The 6,000-nt window shown below is 33.7% G+C and overlaps 1 long non-coding RNA gene across 4 annotated transcripts in view; it reads left to right on the top strand.

Annotated features, from left to right (window-relative positions):
• LOC105307623 overlaps positions 1 to 6,000 on the top strand; it is a 239,164-nt gene that overhangs the window by 52,856 nt on the left and 180,308 nt on the right. The window lies entirely within an intron of this gene.

Raw genomic sequence — 6,000 nt, 5'->3', positions numbered from 1 at the left:
CTCTGATCTTGAAAGCTAAGCAGGGTCAGGCCTGGTCAGTACTTAGATGGGAGACCACCTAGGAAGACCAGGTGTTGTAGGCATAAAAAAAAAAAAAAATAGGGGATCGTAAGCTGACAAGGTCTTTGCAATCTGTGAGGTCAACTAAGGATTGCTTTGCCTAAAAAAAATAAATAAATAAAACAAAAGAAAACAAAAAAACAAAATGCGTTATGGAAGGCTGAGTTTGAAAGAGTGTTTTTGTACAAATCACCACTCTCAAAAACTGCCAGTGGAGACTGCTGAATAAGGGGTTACTGGACTCCTCAAACAGCTTTGCTTAATATCTACTGTCCAAATAAACAGATTAATATATAAACTATTCTATTTACTAAAATGTGTAATGGCAAGTTTAAAACATTATGAGCTCTGAATACATAGGGGAACATTAAAGTTTGACTACTTAAAAATTAAAAGCAAATGACTAACTGGTCAATAATATTGGCAACAAATGTGGCAAGGGTTATTATATTTAACAAATGAAAATATATGTTTGAAAATAATAATGTAAATATTCTACTAGAAAAATGGATACAAGATAGAAGAAAACACATATAAATGTACACATACAGAGGAAATTAACATATGCAAAAATATTTGGTTTTATTAATAGTCAAATTAATGCAAATTTAGACAATGAGATATAATTTTTAAACCAGCAAATTGGCAAAATAATGTTAAAATATTAGAAGCTACCAAAACTTTTTTGATGATCTGATTGAAGTGTAAACTGGTAGTTTTCCTAGAATTGCATTTAACAATATGAATTGATATTGTTAAAAGAGTTCATATGCTTTGATGCAATAATTTTACTTCTAGGAATTGATCCAAAGTTACGCACAAAGATTTATATGCAAAGGTATTTATCACATCGCTATTTTTAATAGTGAAAATAAAATGAAAAAGCCTACATTTCTAATGATAGAGTTAAATAAATTATGGTAAAATAAGTTAGGGTACATTTCACAGGCTATTATTCATCCATTAATGTCACATTATAGAGTTTAATGTCATGGGGCATGCTATTGTATAAACGAAAAAAGCAGAAAATGAAATTCTACTATATGATTTTAATTTTTCAAAAACAAAATCAGATGCGCAAATGCATGAAGACACATATTTAAGGGAAATCCATTGTTATCACTTGATGATGAGAATATATGTGATTTTAGTTTTCTTCTTTATAACTTTCTACATTTAAAAAAATTAGTATGCATTAATTTTATAATAATAAAAACACAATATATATTGCTCATAATGATAGAATTCTTTGGATTTTCAATAGGTTAAAGTGGTAGAAGTAATATATTCATCAAAAATTGAAATGTATTTTTGGCTTTGCAAAGACCATTAAATACTGACTTTTTTTTCATCCTATAGTCTCATGGTTGTAGCAAAGCCATCTTTGAAAAATAGACTATGAATGAAATTTAAGATCCTGTCCATATAAAAATGATAATCCAGAAGAAAAGGCATTCCATTCAATCTAATTTGTCCATTAAAAAACTGCTCATAATTAATTTCTGAAGTTTCCTTATTTCTGAATATAATCTAGTTGGGAATTATTTTAGATACCTTGTTCTTTAGCTTGAAGGGAAAACAATTATTTGAATAAGCCAGTTATCTTAAAGAAAACTTTTCAGAAGTCATTTTCCCCATGTATTTAGACTTGATCGGCTTGGTTTATTTACCTCATTAGGTAGAAGGGAGTTTGGATGCACAGCATAACATGTAGTTGAGAAATTAGAAACCTATTGCAAACATAATCTAGTCTCGAGAGGCTGTGTGATGTGTGGGGTGAATGAAGACCTGGGAATGCAGTTTAGTTCTGCCACCTCAAAGATATGTGAGCTTGTGCAATCACGTGATGGCTCTTATTAATCTCAAATTGTTCTTGTGAAGAATACATATAATAATATGTATGAGTCATTATTGTTACCATATAGTCTGCTGTAGATGGAAATAGAAACTAGGCTCTTGTCTTACTTACTGTTGATGAGTTAGATCTGAAGTTTCTTGCTAGCAGTTATTCGATTGTCACTGAAATTTCCAATCCAGGCCTTCACAAATGTCCATAGACATTTTAATTTAAGCGTAAGAAATATGGATTCTGTACCTTTGTTTGCTGGTAGCCATATTCTGTAATATCTCCAGAAAACCTGAAGAACAAATATTAAAAAAATATATTTGTTTTAGTATATTTAAAGTAAACTGTAAAAGTAATGAAATCATAAGCCATACATCTGTTTATTTTATAACCACATCACATCTGTGTGAGCCTTAATTTGAAAAAACAAAACAACTAAAATGTAATATTCATGAAAAAAGCTGTATATGCTCTTTTATATATAATATATTCATAATTTTGAAAAGTTAGAAACAAAAACTATTCTGGATCAAGATGTGTAACAGAGAAACTGTGTTCTTAGATTGAGGAACCCTTTAGTGATGGGCTTGTCGAGAGGGACCCTCACAGGAAAGAGGAGTCTTCATCTGGAGAAAGCGGCTGGCAGTTATGTATCACGACAACCCCACAATAACATTTGAAATGCCAGGCGGTAGACTTTAGACCGCCTGGGCAGGGAAAAACTAAGTAATCAGCTGAAATTCATGAAGGAACAAAAACATGTTTGGAAAAAAATTAGACATTTTTCCTTAATAAAAGACTGGAAAAGAATGAAGGTCAGGAGCTCTGTGGACGCTGGGGCAGGCCAGATGTAGAGGGAAAATGATGACCTTTTGTTTGATACTTCGTCTATGCTTTATAAAATTTAGATTTAGGCTTCTTAATAAGAACTTACTTTTTGTTTAATGTTTGTTCTTACAGAACTATTTTTTATAATAAGAAAGTATAAACTGTCTTGTTTTCTTAAAAAGGCTCCTTTTTATGTAGAAAAACCTCTAGTGGGCAAGTGTTTATTTTATTCTGTTAAAATAAAGTGAATTGAGTAATCACTTGGCAAAGAGCATTATGCTAGTCCAGAAATTTATTATAAAATTAATAAGCTTCCTGAATAATTCAGTCCAAAGACCATTAGAGGGGGATGAACAAGACTGGCTACTGTGTGGGAAGGCGAGTTGGTGGAGGTGGGGTGGGACAGGCTGGCACGGAAATCAAGGCCTGAGGAGAGTAAGAAGGGCATTCATGTGAGGGTGGGGAGATGTGACTGCATCAGGAGATTGGATACATATGGGGAGACTGATCCCATAAGTAAATAAATTGAGGATAATGGTTTCATACTATTCAATAAGAGAATTATAAAGTTGGAAAAGAAGAAAAATAAAATGAATCAAGTGATGTTAAGTTGGAATTGCAGATATTGATGTGAACTCATTGCTTTACACACACACACACACACACACACACACACACACACACATTTCCTAGCTTTTTAGCTTTGCCCACTAAGAGAGCCCTGGAACAGTGACACCCCAATCACAGCAAGCACATTTAGAGGATTAGTCTTGAATTCTAAATACCGTTCTTTACTAAAAGGAACCATGATTGCTTGGCAAAATGACTGATTCCAGGACTGGGGCAGAGAAAGTATAAGAAAAGCCTGGAAAAAAATAAAAAGCCTGGAATATCTTATTGTCCCAGGACATAAGGGAATACTCAAGGAATAATAACCTGATAAAAGGACACAGAAGCCTCTTTGAAGGACACAAAACTGGGATAATTTGAGCTTTAGAATAAATGTTACTAAAAGATTATAACCTATTGAATAAAATAGGATCCAGAAATCTATACTAATATAAATCGATCAATGGATAAATAAATTGAGAGAAATGAATGCTGACTAATAAATGTAGAAGAAATAATTGCATTAGAAGATCACCATTTGGCAACCTTTATAGTAGTAATTAAGCCAAGAAACATCTATTGGATATTAAAACTAAGTAGGGAAAAGTTTGATGAATAGAAGATATTTATATAGTCTCAAGAAGTGCCTCTCATAAAATATTTATGTATCAAGGAGAAAAGAGAGTAACTTAAAACCTGGCAGATATCACGTTAATCTAATTATCAAAATTAACCTTACCAGGAAAGAGACAAAAAGAAATTGTGACCACTTAATAGGAAGACATAGAAGAACTAAGTATCACTTCTGAGACACTGCTGCTAAAGATATATAACCTGAATCCAATCATGAGAAAACATTAGGCAGACTCAAAGTGAGATACATTTTACTAATAACTGGCCTGCAATTTTGAAAAGTGTCAAGGATATGGATGTTGAGGAAACACTGGGGAACTATTCCAGATTGCAAGAGACTAAAGACACAGACAACCAAATGTCATAATCTGCTTTGGATTCTATTGCTATAAAGAACATTATTGAGACAAATGGTAAAAACTGAGTGGAGTTTGAAATTAGATGGTAATTAAATGTTATTGATATAATTTCCTCGTTTTGATGGTTTTATTATAGTTATGTTGAAGAATGTCCTTGTCTGGAGGAAATATACACTAAATTGTTGAGGGGTTGTAGGGCAACATGTTACTAACTTACTCTAAAATGGTTCAGGAAAAAATATTTTTGTGCTGTATTTGCATCGTTTTTGAAATTATTTCAAAATAAGATCATCTTTAGCATGAAAAAAATGAATAAGAAGTGGCCCCTGCTTTCAGGGAGTCTATTTTATACTAGGAAGGCCAAGACAATTGAAACGAAGTCAGCAGAGCAGTGAAGGAGGAAGTCTGGTGACATAGTTACTAGTATGGGCTCTGTAGCCAAATGGCTTGTGCTTTGTGCTTCAATCATAGCTCCGCCAGTACCAGTTAGGAGACCTTAGAAGGGTAACCTAAAATTTCTGGGCCTCAGTTTTCTCCTCTATAATAAAAGGATAATAGTATAATCTCACAGGGTAATGTGAGGTTTATAGAACAGATGGCAAATGTATAATGTGTGGTAGCTATTATTATTTTATTATTATTATTATTAATCTGTTTTGGGTGATTAAGCTCATGATTTTTTGTTGTCAGAGAGCTGCATCTAAATTCTGGTTCTGCTACTTTCTATGTGACCTTGAGTAAGTTATTCAGTTTTTCTGAGGCTCATGTTTTTTATTGAAAATAGAAATAATAATCATGTTAACAATAGCCAGCCACAGAGTGAATGTGAGAATTAAATGAGATGGTGCAAAATGCTTAGCACATTGTAGGTACTTTGATTGTTAGTTATCACTACATAAATATAAGATGAAATATAATAAATCCTATAAGAGACATAAAAAGTATGTGGCAGTTCTGAAGAGAAGGAAAAAGAACATCTGAGTGGAAGGAGGCTGGAAGCATTAGGTTGTAGAATTCTCTGGAGCAACTGAGAGACTTTTACTTTAATTAAAAGATACTAAGGCTAGAAATAGGGCAGTGGCAGTAGGAAAGGGGAGGGAGAAATTGGTGGTCAAGGGAGAAACAGGAGTCAACAAAATCTCTCAGCACTAATAGATAAAGTATATCCAAGGAGGAAGAGCGAGTGTGGGCAAAAGACACTGGATTAAAGTGTTGGAGACATGTGTGCAGGTAATAAAATTGGCTCTAGAGAGAAATTTCTTCTCTCTAGGTGATAAGGGAAGTCTGTGGATGATATTTCCAAGGAAGAGTGTTCTACAGAAAGAAGGAAGGAGGAGTCAGGCCAGAACTTGAGACAGCATTCTCACTTAGGGAGTACAAAAGGGAGATGAAAGCATGGGGGAGATAGACGATGACAAAGAGAGAGAGATGAATGAGTTTGGAAGTTGCTAAGTGAGAGGCAAAGAATCAGAGAAAAAAGGAAGAGGGTTGAGAAGAATAAAGATTGGGTGGTTAACTGGTCTTTGCTGAGTTACAAGAAGGTAGAGTAAAAGCCAAACTCCAAGGGGTAAAATGGTAGGAGGGTGTGTCTGGGTAAAAGGTCAGGACTTGGAGATTCTTCTTGAGGATATACACACAGCCAAGGCAGATGTACCAGGAAACATA

Source organism: Pteropus vampyrus, unplaced genomic scaffold (genome assembly GCF_000151845.1).
Source record: "Pteropus vampyrus isolate Shadow unplaced genomic scaffold, Pvam_2.0 Scaffold14, whole genome shotgun sequence".
NCBI classification, from domain to species: domain Eukaryota; kingdom Metazoa; phylum Chordata; class Mammalia; order Chiroptera; family Pteropodidae; genus Pteropus; species Pteropus vampyrus.
This window is presented reverse-complemented; position numbering and strand designations above follow the sequence as displayed.